The sequence below is a fragment of the Diceros bicornis genome (genome assembly GCF_020826845.1).
Source record: "Diceros bicornis minor isolate mBicDic1 chromosome 32 unlocalized genomic scaffold, mDicBic1.mat.cur SUPER_32_unloc_2, whole genome shotgun sequence".
NCBI lineage: Eukaryota > Metazoa > Chordata > Mammalia > Perissodactyla > Rhinocerotidae > Diceros > Diceros bicornis.
Genome location: NW_026690908.1, coordinates 415,048 through 429,523, shown reverse-complemented (window position 1 = coordinate 429,523; position 14,476 = coordinate 415,048). Strand labels below are relative to the sequence as shown.

Below are 14,476 nucleotides of genomic sequence, written 5' to 3'. Positions count from 1 at the left end.
CAGGTAGAGAAATATGTATGTAAAGCACAGGAAATAGTCTAGGAGATTACACACCAAATTTTACTACCAACAAGGAATAAAAGTTGGGAGGTACGTGAGAAATAGGAGTTTTTACCACTTGTTAGCTTGTATATTTCTGGAGTGTTTTAATTTTTACAAAAGAGAATGTATTCTACTCAAAAAGATGTTTCAAATTTTAAAGAAATTATTAAAATGTTCAAAATGACTTCAGTTCAAGGATATTCATTAAAACATGAAGGGAAAGAACCCCCCCATGACTTTAAGAGTCTCCTGTAACTATTCTAATAGTTACTATGTCGATTTTATTTCACATTTAGATCCTAACTCATTGGAATTTACATTTGTTTGAGGGATGCAACAGAACCTGATTTTCTCCTGTTCAAGTGGAAAACCAACCATCCAGGAACCATTCATTTCGTAGGTCTGGCTTTCCCAGCAGACCTGCAATGCCTCCTTCCCCACCTGCTAAACCCTGACAACTACCACTGCCTCTCGAGCGCCCTAAAGCGAGCGGAGTGAGCTCTGCAACCTAGGCTCCCTGTCTACGAGGGGCGGCTACCAGCAGAGCCTTCTCCCAAGACAGCAGCAGGCATGCTGCACACAGAAGTGCTCAGGGGCCGTCTGCTGCGGAGCAGGAAACCCCTCATGATGAGCAGGCAGTGGGGGAGCCCCGAGCCCCGGGACTGACCTCGGCGGGGGGCACCAGGCTGCTAAGGCAGGGAGCCCCCTCCCTTCAGCTCGTCCAGCTCCTCCTGCAGCTTGTGCACCTGGCTGTCGGCGGCTGCCCCTCTTCAGCTGGCCGTTCTTCTCCACCTGCTCCCGCAGGCGGCACCCGTGCTCCTGTTCCCCCGGGAGCAGAAGCAATAGGAGTGCAGCAGTCGAGGAGATCTTGGGCCCCCAGTGCTGACAGGATGACCCCGCTGAGGGACGGAGGGCTGGTGTCGCTGTTCTCGCCCCGCACAGCTTCTGCGGCTGGCTTCAGGGTGACATCCGTCGGAGGGTGAAGGGGCTCTGGGAGGGTTTCTGAGGCATCATTGTGAATGATGAACTTGGGGGTTCTGGGCCAAGCTCTCATCAGGCCCCAGGCTGGTCCCGCTGCAGCTGGGCTCCACATCCTTCTTCAGCCTCTTTTGGTCAACAGCCTCTCAAGGGACAGATGGCCTCTCTTGAGTGTGCTCTGAGAAGAAACTGTAAGAAGGAAGCCAGCCAATAAATCTGCACGCCCCGATCCTGAGGGATAAAGTCACCCACGGAAATGCCACTCTTACCCAGCAGGCCCTGGCTGGGAAGAGGGGGTCTCATCGCCAGCATCTACAGCAGACTTGTTTGCATCTCCTTGGCTGCCTAATGCTGTGGAGGCCACACTGTCTCCTGGAGTTCCTTCCAGAGACTGCGCCCAATCCTGACTGGCAGCTCCCTGGGCGGCACTGGGTGCGTGTTCACCCTGCAGAGCGGGTTACTTCCACTTGCGGGACCACGGCTGGGCCCTCAGCTTTTCCCTCAAGGCCCACAATGAACCTGCAGCTCCTTTCGCATCTGCTTCACGCGCATGTTCCTCAGGCCCCCGGTGGCCTTCCTGATGTCTTTTCTCCTGGGGTGGCTGTGGCCTTCAGCCCCCCCCCCGTCTCAGTCAGGTGGAAGATAGAGGGCGTGGCCATGGCTTGAGCACATAGTACTGATCCTCCAGCCTTTCCTAGAGCTGTTTTTGGTGAAATATTCACTACAGACGAAAGAATGCTTAGTGGGGTCCAGTCACCCCTGTGAACAGCTTTTAACCACTGGACCAGACGTTTTGAGCCCATTATGTGGAGCCTGCAAGGATAAATGAAAAAGTAATTAGAAAGAAAGAATTAAATGTTTCCCCCTAAAATAATCAGCAATAAAAGCAAAACAAGTGTGTTTGGGAACACCCACACCTGTAGCCACTTTGCCCATTTAAACCTTTAGTAAAGATTTAAGGAACACCTGCTTGCAACTTATTACTGGAATAGAAACATGAAAGACCCACTGTCTAACTTAAGGAGGTGACCGTCTGTAGGGCAGAGAAGGAAGGAAGGTGAGGACCTCCTCCCAGGCTGTGGTAAGTGCCCTGTAGGGACACAGACGTTCTGGCAGATAACACAGGATGGCATCAAGACAACAGGAAAGGCTTCAAAAAGCCTCAGAAATAGTTCTTAGAAGCTCATGGCTGCCCAATCCTCCTGCTGTCCCTAGGATGCAAGACTTTGGGTGCTAAAATGGGGAGGGTTGGTCCCCCTATTTCAAAGCCAGGCCAGGTGTTGGCCAGCAGAGCCTCCCAGGCACCCAGCAGGGCGCCTGGCCCCAGCTCTGCTCAAGCAGCTGAGGATGCGAGACCACCGCCAAGGGGAGGTCAGCCCCAAGAGCTGTGGATCAGTATTACTCCTGTCCTCCCACTACCAGGAGGAAAGCTGCTTCCTGTACAAATCAACCAGCCCCTGCAAGGTACTGACCAAGACACTTCATAATCTCTTCTCCTCATTAAGGTAAAATCTCTATTTAGACCAAACTGTGCACGTCGGGGGTTGGGGGGGTCTGTCCCGAGGGCTTTCTGTTCCACTTGAGGTCATCTAACCCCCCTGAGGCCACTGTGGACCAGACCAGGTGGATACTAGGTCCTCAGGGAGTTCCAAGCAACATGACTTTCTAACCTTTCTCAATGCTTTGTGACTAGTTACCAAAGGACTCCTACCTCATTTGCCCCCAGACCACATTAGACCATGACACATGCCAAGAGCCACCTTCTCTGCAGGGCTTTGCCTCATTCTCAAAACAGTTACAAAACTTTTGGGACACAGGCTCTGAAGGAAACCGTCAAGAAAGCATGGTGGCTGACCTCTGAAACAAGCTCATGTTACTAGTTCTTTGGATAGATTGTAACAACTTCCGAATTAGAACAAACCACTGTAAACCTTCAACAAGACTACAGACAACAAGTGGCATTCAGGTCTTTCAAAATTCAATAACAACCTGCAACATGAAACAAAATGATCTGCCAGGAGGTTTTCAAAGTAGAATGTCTTCAGCGCACTGTTCTGGGACCTCCAGTGTGGAGTCCGCAGGAAAGGACTCATTGAACTAGCTGAATTCCAGAAGCCCTCATGAAGGGAGCCAGGCCAGGGGGAAAGCAAACACCTCACCCTGCTGTAGGAGCCCAAGGACGATGTGTAGAGAGGAGCCCCTTCACCGAGTCCCCGAGGTAAGCCTCCCGGTGAGGAGTGGGCCGTGCCCTCCTCCACCCAGGATGCTGTCAGATGCAGAATCCAAGTCCACATGGTCAGCCTCCCTATGAGGAGTGGACCGTGCCCTGCTCCCCCAGGATGCTGTCAGATGCCCAGTCTGCAGGGTCAGCCTCCCCGTGAGGAGTGGGCCTCGCCCTGCTCCACCCAGGATGCTGTCAGATGCAGAGTCCCAAGTGTAAGTCTCCCCTTGAGGAGTGGGCTGAACCCTGCTCCTCCCAGGATGCTGTCTGAGTCCAAGTCCACAGGGTCAGCCTTCCCATGAGGAGTGGGCCTTGACCTGCTCTGCCCAGGATGCTGTCAGACACCTCTCCAGCACTCACCTCCACCTGCAGAGCCACCTTTCCCTGCACTGCCAGGAACCTTCTAGCCACAGAGCATCTGGGAGGTGTATCCATCCAGCAGGTACAAGCTGCATTTGCTCAGCCACATTCCTGATTGCAGAGATCAAGGCAGGCTCCTTGCCATCAAAAGAGCAGAAAAGTCACAGCAAATCCAAGAAGATAGTGACCTAAGGAAGAGCGTTTCCAGACTATCCTGTTACTTGACATTGTTGGCCCTAGCCCAAATCAGTGGAGAGCAGGGTGGCTGCAGGGTAGGGGTGAGAGGGTGGTGGAGGCCATAAGGTGGGTGCTGGTGGCTGTGGGGTGGGCATGGTGGCCCGAGGTGCCCCGAGCAGAGACGGTGGCGCAGACCACAGCTACACAGCACCCAGCGCTGACTCACCTGCTGGACAGGCCCCGAGCACAAAGTGCTGCCCACCTCGGGCTGGACCTCATGGGGGGCTGACTGGGCAGTGGCGACCAGTTACCTGTGGAAGGAGACGGTGGTTTCTTCTCGTTGCCTGGCCAATGGGAGCAGATCGTGGCCGCACAGCGAACACCATCTCAGGCCTCAGGCTGTTGCACCGCCAGGCTCCGTCCCCCTCCTCACCACCTCTGAGTGGGACCACCACGAGGGTAGAGCTCTGGGCAACACTCTATGGGATGTGGAACTGGTCCCCGTGGCCTACAGGACAGCAAGATGGCAGCACTTACTCCAGCCACCCCCAGTGCACAGTTCTGATCGTTCTTGAGCTTCTGTTAGTGTTTCTTTATATAAAAACAAGCCATTGCGGATGCATGCTTTTCTTTGCATGTTTGTCCTTGTAATGAGCAGTCAGACTCCGCACTTTTTGATGTGTGCTGACAGCTTACGCCTCTCCTCTCCCTCTTCCCCTCATGTCCACACCTGGACAAGCTGAAGAGCAAGTCCAGAGTCTCCTTTCTCTGGCATTGGCTTCGGATCCAACCACACAAGCCCCTGTATGTGTGCAGAACTCTCGCCCTGGTCTCACCCCTGGCAAAGATTTCTTGCTTTGACCAAACTTTAGTCAGGATCCTGAACCTTTTCCTAGGTTTGTGTGTGCACTTCCTTGTAAAATCCAGTTTTAGTAAGAACCTTGCTAAGTCAGTTTAAGCAGAACCCACACCCGTAGATCTGATCACCCTCGAGATCTGCTTGGGCTCCTCCACGTCCCCCACCATCCCTCAGGTGGTGTCTGATAACTCTGGCCTGGTTTCGGTAATAATCTTGTTAGGTCAGGTTAGCTAGAAACCCCAACATTTGTTTTTTCTCTTAGTAATTTTCCATCTCCTGACCCCCACAATGCTGCCTGGCCGTGAATGCTCACTTGCCCATGCTGCATTCAAAGTCGAGCCCAATCTCATTTCTCCCCAGCTGTGAATCCCATCACAGTGGTCTCTACTTATTGCAGTGGTTCTGAATAAAATATGCCTTACCATTTTTGACAAGTGTCATTGAATATTTTTTCTTTAAAACCTCCAACCACGATAAAAACCCAGGCCTGGCTTCTTTCCTTGCTCCCTCAAGCCATTTCAGAGCTGCTTGTGATTTTGACCCTGCTCTCCTCAGAGACGTCTATTATGTGAGTCATAAGACTTTTGCTAACTTCTGTGTGTGTGTGGAGGGGGACACACACCAGCATCAGTCTCTCCATGGCAACCATAGCACTTACCAGTGAGCAGTCATATTTTGAAAGGAATCTCTTTCTCTGGGCGGTAGGTCTCAACAATGAGTTCAAAATATTCAGTGAACGATGTACTAAACAGATGTGCTGTCATCCAGGCTTTGTTGTTCCATTTGAGCATTGACTCTAAGTTAAAGTCACCGGATGCATCACACCTAACAAGAGAGCGAGACTGTACAAAGGCCTGGGGGGGGGGTGGATTGGAGGGGGAGGGGAGAGAACAGGATCAGTTAGAGGAACCAGAGGTCAGAGTGTGAGACAGGAGTTGGAGAAGAGGCCAGAGCAGTCGGTAACAGCACAGCAGCCAGGTCAAGGCCCTATGCACCATGTCTGGGAGTCAGGATCTTCTAATTGCAGTCAGTGTGGGAGCCCCATTTCTGCTTGGATCTCTGGGGGACAAGAAGGCAGTGTCTTACCAATTCTGTCTGTCCACAGCTCCCAGACCCTGGCCAGGGAGCACGAAGCACTGATGCAGAAGTACCTGCACCTGCTGCAGATCGTGGAGAGGAGAAGACAGTGGCCAAGCAGCTACGGCAGCAGATCGAGAATGGGGAGATCAATATCAAGCGGCTGAAGGCAGAGGTGACTGCTGACGAGGGGTGCAGAGGAGGCTGGCTGGGGTGCCCAGGGCACAGGCCCAACACCTCACACTCCAGGCTTCAGCAGGATCGGGGGGGCACATGACCGGCAGCGGGGACCAGCTTCCAGCCACAACTAAGCCAGTCTCCAAAAGTAAATTTAGTGATGCTGGCAGAGTGGGAAGGGCCTTAGTCAGATCTGAGTTCAGATCTGCCACTTGACAGTTGCAACTTGGAGTGCGCCCCCCCATCCTCTATGCGTCCATTCCTTCATCTATAAAACAGCCTTTTTATACTTGCCTGACAAGGGTGTGAGGATTGAGTGAGGTTATTTATGGGCGAGTTTTTATTTACTCTGCTGATGACCACATTGAGTAAGCATCCCCACATTATCAGCTGAAGAGTCCGGGGACACAGAGTCCCTGGTAAGTCATCATAGTGTGGGCTCTTGGCTCAGTTCCAAGCAGTCGTTCTCTCTGCCTGTCATAAGAGCACCTACAGGGGCTCACCGGCTCCAGGCTCATCGGTCTGGAGGCCATGCTGTTGCTAAGTTAAGCCATCTAGAACTTCACTACTCAAAATGTGGTCCATGAAGCAAGAGCATGTTAGAAATGTAGAATCTCAGGCCCTGCCCAGACCTCCGGAATCAGAATCTGCACTTTCACAACAGCCCAGTCGATTGCCATTTACATTAAAGCTTGGGAGGCGCTGGCTCTCTGTCCCTTAGACGCCCCTCACCAGCTGTCTACCCCAGCGCCGAATGATCTGATTGCCTCTCCCCCCTCATCTCACCATGCTCACCAGATGCTCAGAGCCATTTGACCACGTCACACGAGGACCGTGGACTCTGAGCTGAGGACGGGAAAATGGAAACATAGATTCTAACGAGGGTCAGATGTATGATATGTAGGGCCTGAGGCAAGGGAAAAATGCAAGGCCTTGGGTGGAGTCGGGGAAGTCGACCTCCCCTTCTCACAGCCCACCAACCCACCCATGGCAGACAGACGCCCCCCCCAGTTTCAACCTCCAACCTCCTCTAACCTCTGTGCCATGATACACTTGGTACCTTGATGAGGGGTGGGCAAGATGTCCCTGCTGAGTCACCCACCTAGTGCCCAGGCATTGTCCCTCACCCTGCCCTGAGACACCATCGGGATTGCACTGCACCCACTCTTACTGCACCTACACCGAGGCTCCTGAAGAGGGTTGAGGGTGACTCACGGAGGGATGTGAGTTTTCCTTGCTGACTAGACCCATTTGCTCCCAGAGAGAGGGTAGAGGAGGTCATGGGTTCTGGGGGTGCCAACGTGTGTTGAGCAAGCAGCTGAGAGACCATCCCAGTGAGGCAGCAGGAGGCAGGAACACATGGGGGCTGAGGCTCCAAGCCCCTGGGGAGTGCTCCATTGTTCCATCAGATGTTACTCATGAAAACAAATAAAAGAGAAATGGTTAAGAACTACAAGGTTACAACTGCGGAACTTGAAGCCCCAAGCACGGGGCCCTCTGAGCATAGGACCCCATCACATGACTTTGAAGCCAGCTCTGCCTGGAATGTTCAAAGATCTGAAGTTGCCAATTCCACCTTATGGTGCCGCTGCCAAGCTCTGAACTGAAGGTCACGTCAGCTCGGAACTTGAGGTTGAACAAAAGGTTCAGATTCCACACACCTCCTCTACCCTGCACCAGGCACTGTCAGACATGCTTCCTTAGTCAGTCCCCATAGCTGTAATCATAGGATTGAACGAGGAAGGGGGCTAAGAGAACTCAAGTCACCTGCCCAAGCTCACACAGCTGGGAGGTGGCACAGCCAGGACTAGAACCCACGTCTCCTTGTCTACTTGCTAGTCTTGCCACTCTACTCATAGCCTCTTCCCATGTCGCTCCTGGGATGGGGGCTTGTCCCGAGTCTAAACCATCTGGTTCATTCTGAGATCTAGCCTAGCCCTACACATATCCCTGAAACCAAGCTGAGTCGTTTTTAGGGACCAGGGAATAGGTCTAGGGACCAGCACCAGGTTAGTGGCTTCATGATCGAGAGTGTCGGGTGTCATTCATTCACTCACTCACTCATTCACTAACTGCCTAAGATCAGCTGACCACTGCCTCATCCTCTCCCCCAGACTCCTCTTCCCCCATCACTTGGGGATCCAGCCAGTGCTCCCTGGTCATGAGCTGTGCACCTCTTTGCCTTTGCACATGCTGGGGCTTCTGTTTGGAGTGCCCCTGCCACCCCCACGCTTCCCTGCCTGGTGGGATCCTACCAAGCTCGAATGCCTCCTCCTGGGGACTCTCATCCCAGAATGTTCTCCTTGCCCCCTGCTCCCACGGCTTTCCCACCCTCAGCATGCCATGTCAGAGCCAGGTCCTTGGGTGTCTGTCCCCAACCCGGCCTGGTGAGACCTCCTTGAAAGCAGTGGTGTCCTTTATCACTCTGTCCCTTCTGCCTCACACATAGTAGGTACTCTGTAAGGGCTTGATGAATGAATGGGCATCAGGCTCTGTGGCAGGCAGTAAAGAGATGTAAGATTCTACCCTTAAGGTCTGATTGGGGTAGAGTGTGATTGGTGCCATAATAGAGTTTGTGGTGTGAACCCAGCTAGAAAATGAGTCATTTTATGGCCAAAGAAGGTGTGGGTTCATGTCGCATATGGCCTTGAAAGGTTTCAGGGGTTGGTAGGCCAGAGAAGGGGTGGGTGCAAAAGGCAGGGCCCTCTCTGGTGCTGGGGAGCACAAAACTGGTCAGTTTTGAGTGAAAATGTGTGTGTGTGTGTGTGTGTGTGTGTTTGTCAGTGTGGCAGCAGAGGCCTGTTTGGTGGGAATTTGGAGCAACGTTTTCAACTGAGTGCATTACTCTCCAGGGCAAAGGATTTCTTTAAGAAGACTGAAAGATCACCTTGGTAAAGCCTTCTGGCTGTAGTCTCTCTCTCTCTCTCACTGTCTCTCACTGTCTCTCACTCTCACTCACACACACACATCCACATCCTGCAGGGCAGAGGGCACCTGTGTGCTCTGGAGGGGCTTTAGGAAGGTGAAACAGAGCCCATTTCCCAGGAAGTAGGCCATCAGGTAGGCAGGAGGCACTGAGAAGCCAAGTAAGTGATGAGTGACGCCCGTGACAAAGATAGAGGGTCTTAGAAAGTCAGAGCTGGGAGGGATCTGAGAACTCAGAGGTCCACAGAAGAGGGAGGACTTATCCAAGGTCACTCCAAGGTCACTTCCAGTGTTAGAATCCAGGCTTAAACTTGGGTCTCCTGGCTGCAGATCCTTGGCCTGTGCCTGCCCCACAACTTATTCCTTCCTTGATGGGGAGACGAGCCAGATAAAAGGTGCATGTTCGGGAACCACTGTGTCACCTGGATGGCCTCAAGCTCTCATGGTCCACCTGATAGCCAGAAAAACTCCTCAAGCCCCATCCCACTTATTCCTGAGGATTTTCAGGGTCTTCCATTTTCATGGCCACGTCTGGCTTCCAATTCTGCTCTCCTGGCTTCTTGTATCACTTCTCACAGTGGCTGTCTTCACTCAGTCTTGACTGCTCCTTACCCCCGTATGGGCACTCCTTGTGTCCATCAGGTGGAGCTAGATTCTGCAGCAATTACAAACAGCCCCCAAGTCTCAGTGGCTTAAAACAACAAAGATTGCTTTTTCTCTCACTCTGTGTGTCCATTGTGGGTTCCGCTCCACAACATTCTCACTCAGAGTCAGGGTCACAGGCTGATGGGTCTCCCACAATCAGGAAATTCACCAGTCCCATGGCAGGGGAAGCAATGTGGCAAATGGTGCCTGACAGCACTGCTCACATTTCATTGGACAAAGTGAGTCACTTGAACACACTCAACTTCAGGGGCTTGGGAAGTACAGTCTTGCCCTGTCCCAGGAGGACAACCAGAGTATCCAGGAAAGACCTAATGACACCCAACTGGCTCCTCTTTCAGTCCCCAAGCCCCTGACACCAGCCAAGTATAGACCAGACTTTCTGAAAGGCTTAGATACAGTAGAAGGGGTTTGCAGTACTGAAACAGAAAATGGCTTAAAGGTGAATAGAAGACATCCTTGCCCTCCTGTCACTCAGCCTTTCCTGCTACACGGATTTCTTGCTGACCTCCTCTCCTCACACTGGCCTCTCTCCACATGCTTCCAACACCATTTTGTTGGTGGTGGGGGTGTTCATAATCTCTTTATCTGCCAAGACCCTCGCCCCCGTCCAGTGATGTGTTGGAGCTGGCTTATACCAATTTGCAAGTTTGTTGTGAAATTTTCAAGACTCTTGCAAGCTTGTTATTCGCCCTTTGGTAGCTTAAAATGGGCCAAGGTTGGAATGTTTACACCGTGGAAATCAGCCAGTGCTACCAGTCAGAGTTTTTTTTTCAGAGAGCTGGTCATTAATCCTTTACCAATATACCCTTGTATACACTTTCTTCAGAACCAGCTAAATACTTTGCTGGGTCCAGTGCAAAATGAAAATGCAAGGCTCTTAAGAATTTCAAGGCAACAACAACAGAGCCTGAAACCAGGCATTAGGCCCTTCTAAGCGGGCTGTGGACAGGTCACACATCAAGGACATTGACCCTGTCTCTACTCCATGTATACTCTCCATCCCTGGAGCCCCCACCCACAGCCATGTCTCCCTAGAGGTAACGGGAGAGCATACCCAAACAAAAGTCTGCACAAAATTTATTAAGCAAAACTATCCAGCTCTGCTTAGTCTCTTCTTTTCCATCTAAACAGCCCTCTTGGGCCTTATCTTTTGTAACCAAAAAGCTCCAAGGACCATCTAAAACAAAGGGAGCATCCTCCTCTGAGAAGAATCCTCCGCTCCTCTAGAATCTTCAGTTTGGCACCATTTCATTGTTTTAATAGCTATTTTTCTCCCATTTATGATTGGAAGTAAGTTGGGATGGCTCAGGCAGCTCTAAAGGGCAGGGTAGGAGTTTAGAGATGGTGGTGATATTTTCCTGACTTGGTAGCACTCAGAATCCTGCAAGCCTGACTCTGCAAGAAACTGCAGAGATCTTTAGTTCAGGGTGTAAGGTAAAACTGTAGCCATGGAATCAGGTTTGCAAACCAACTTTGACATGGAGAGGGCCGCCTTGACCCCTCCCCAGTCAGCCCCTCTGCAGGGCCCACTCTGTGCCTTGAGTCCTGTTTCCCATGTTCCTCCTGCCATCCCCAACCCTGCTGTCCTGCACTCAACACCCTGTCGTACTCTGCATATTTGTTCACACCATCCCCTCTGCTCCAATTCCTTCCATTCTATAACACACTTGCTGGGCTCCTTTTTTTCTTTGTGAGGAAGATAAGCCCTGAGCTAAAATCCATGCCAATCCTCCTCTTTTTGCTGAGGAAGACTGGCCCTGGGTTAACATCTGTGCCCATGTTCCTCCACTTTTATATGGGATGACACCACAACATGGCCTGACATGAGGTGCATCGGTGCAGGCCCGGGATCCGAACCCAGGCCGCCAGCAGCGGAGCTCGTGCACTTAACTGCTACACCACGGGGCCAGCGCAGTTGGGCTCCTATTTGTCCTGCAAAACCTCTGGGTAGCACTTGTGGCTTCCATGGTGAGACCCTCCCACTGCAGGAGGTGTGCACCTTGTTGGAGTATAAGTTACCTCTGTGGGTATCTGACCCTCTTCTTAGGCTGGAAGCTCCTCCAGGGAAGGGATCTGACTTATCCACCTCTGGCTGTGTCTCACCCATGCCCAGCATGGTGCCCACCACAGAGACTCCATCAGGACATGCTGACAGGATTGGCACAAAGGGAGGCAGAGATGGACATCTCTTAGGCTTGGAAGAGGCCAGAGGGAATGGAGAATGAAGGAGAGAGAACTGAGTTGTGTGGCAGATGTTGGAAAAGCAAGAAGTGCAGAGATCTTTAGCAAAACTTTGCTAACAAAAGAGAGAAAACCCAGGACTAATTCTTCCACCAATGACTGCACTGACTAAATGCATTCTGGATTAAAGACACTGTCTCCAGAGAGGGGACTGGGGTGTGGCAGGAGCCGATGAGCAGTGCTGCTAAGGAGTGTGACAAATGAGGGTTTGCCTCTGATGGGCCAAGAAGGTCAGACTGTGGGGTGGAAAGTGGGCAGGGCTCAGCTGAGACACCAGGCATTGACCCAGTTGGGCAGACAGAGCTGGACTCTAGCTGGCGAGTTGGGGTGTAAGCCAAATTCCAAACTCTCCATGGACATCGTTGACAAGGGTCAGCTGAGCAGGCCCTGATGTCAGCCAAGCAAACCCAGATCCAAAGCAAATGCATCCCCAGAAGGGACCTGCAGGATAAGGGAAAGGAGGCCTCTGCGATCTCAGTGGGGCTGGGGCTCCTGCCACCATCCTGACACTGGTTTGTAGCAGGGTTGGGCCATGGTCCAAGGCTTCTGCAGGGTCCCCAGGCTCACAGCTTTCCAGAGCTTTGCCAACCTGGCCCAATCCTTAAATCAGATTCCCAGACTGCCAGTGTTGCCTATGCAGGGAGCAGAGTGCCTGACCTGACGGCATCTGGTTTTTGCTCTTGTCCCTGGGGAGTAGATGTCTTGTAGACGTATCTGAGAAGAGCGCCATCAGTTTTACATACAGACTAGTCTTACACACACACACACACACACACACACACACACATCCCTCCAGCCTAAAGAGAAAAGGGTACCACGTGCAGATACCAGAACTGGCAAAGACAGCAGACTGGCATGAGGGTGATGACATCAGGACAGTAAGGGTGCTGACTGGGCATTCACGTGTCTCTGAGCTCTCCACGAGCCTGTGTGTGAGTCCCTTAGCTCTTTAGAGTTCAGATCCAAGAACAGCCATTTTTTCATGTGCCAAGGGTCTCAGAGAATCGAAAAAATAGAAAAGCCTGCATCAGCAATGCATATTTCTCCATTAGATATTTTCAGCCGCTCTTCAAGCACAGTCCGGGGCAGTTTTAGTAACCCAGAAGTGGAGAGAGGGTAACTGTCCCATTTTGCTTTCAAAGTGCTCCATTCACTCAATTGTCAGAGCCCATTCATCCTGCGGTTCAGCAAGTGGCCTTGAGGGGACAAAGCCACGTGCCCTGAAAAGGGAGCAGAGCTGGCTCTGTGGCGTGTTTGTGATTTCCTGAGCTACTATCTTTGGACGTCTGCCACACAGCTCAGGGATGTCTCCACCCATTTAGCACCTTCCACTCCTGCTCTTGTTGTACTGAGGGAGTGAGACCCCAGGGTGGGGGTTTGCCCTCAGGCAACACACTGCTGGGAGAGGGGACAGCCTCCTGTGACACATCCCCGAGGAGGACAACACCAGGGGCCTCCAACAGCCAAAGTGCTGGATCATCACAGAGGAGGGAGCAGAGAGCACACGTGGACAATGGGACCAGGGAGGGGCATCTGATGTGGCAGAGAAAGACAGAGACCACGGCAGGGAGATGAGGACAGGCTCCTAGGCTGGGGCTGCCCTGACTCCCGGGGGGGTTCACACTTTCTCTCTGGGCCTGTTTTCCTGTCCACAAATGGGGTGTATGACAGAGTCCCTATGGCATCCCCTATGTCGTTCAGCTCAAACCCCAGACACACTGGAGAAGTTCCCAGTTCTCCAGGGTGGTAGGAGATGGGGTTTATGAGCAGAGGCAGAGGAGGAACAGTTGGAAGGGGAGGGGGCTGCAGGAAGTAGCAGAAGTCTCTCTGGCATCCTTACAGCTCACCCTGGAGAGGAGACTCAGGCTGTGTTCTGGAGCTGGCTGGCTGGGGAGCATGGGTGGAGAGGAGGATGCTGGGAGGGGAGCCACAGCAAATGTGGCTGCCAGGGGTGCTCAGAGGGCCATTACTCAGCCTGGTGCTAAGCTGCTAGTGAGAAGGCATGTTTCCCAGTGCTCTTTAGGTGGTGACAGGGCACTTGCATGGGAGAATCTGGGTGTTTTTGCTTTTCTGTTTTCCCTCAAAATGGGGTTGTGGAGAGCTAGCATTTACTGAGCACCTTCTCTGCATCAGGCCCTCAAATTGTCCCATTACTTGCAGGGGTGACCTCATTTCACCTTCAGATTTTCCAGGAAAGACCTGAAGTTAAGAGATGTTAGGCATCTTGCTGGAGGTCACACAGCTGAGAAGCAGCATAAGGCGGATTTGAGCCTGCTCTGAGTGGGTCTCAAGCCTTAGCTCTTTTCACACCATCAGTGGCATTTCCTCTGAATTCTCTAGAGCCCTGAGTTCCTCTAAGATCCTTTAGGGTCACCCCAGCAGGTGGGCACTGAGGGTGCCAGGAAGGCTGGCAGCGAGAGCAGCTCCCATCCTCTGCCGGCTTTTGGGGAGTGTGACCCATGTTTAGAAAAGCCTGTGTTTGGTGTAGAGCTCTGCTGTCACCATCTTGAAATTTTGTCATTTTTTAAAGAAGGGATCCTGCATATTTGCTCTGCACTGGGCCCCACAAGTTACATAGTCTATCCCGCTGATGAGGTTTTCACATAAGGTGTCACTTGAGAAAGGTGTTTGCTGCTAGAGTCCCACGGACGGTGGCAGCCCCTGCCCTCTCCCTGGGCCCCTCAGCTCTGCTGGGACTTGGGGGCAGAGGCCCTTTGAGGGGCAGGAACTCCATGGCCGGAGCTTATACTGTG

At 52.2% G+C, this 14,476-nt stretch overlaps 1 protein-coding gene and 1 long non-coding RNA gene across 9 annotated transcripts in view; both read right to left on the bottom strand.

The window, feature by feature from the left end:
* Positions 1-14,476, bottom strand: part of LOC131402214 (ral-GDS-related protein-like) — a 353,959-nt gene that overhangs the window by 233,672 nt on the left and 105,811 nt on the right. The window lies entirely within an intron of this gene.
* Positions 549-14,476, bottom strand: part of LOC131402220 (uncharacterized) — a 36,407-nt gene continuing 22,479 nt past the window's right edge. The window contains exons 2-3 of the long non-coding RNA XR_009218425.1: positions 4,005-4,089; positions 549-1,833 (exon numbers count right to left, since the gene is read on the bottom strand). This is a non-coding gene — a long non-coding RNA (uncharacterized LOC131402220). The remainder of the gene's footprint in view (positions 1,834-4,004; positions 4,090-14,476) is intronic.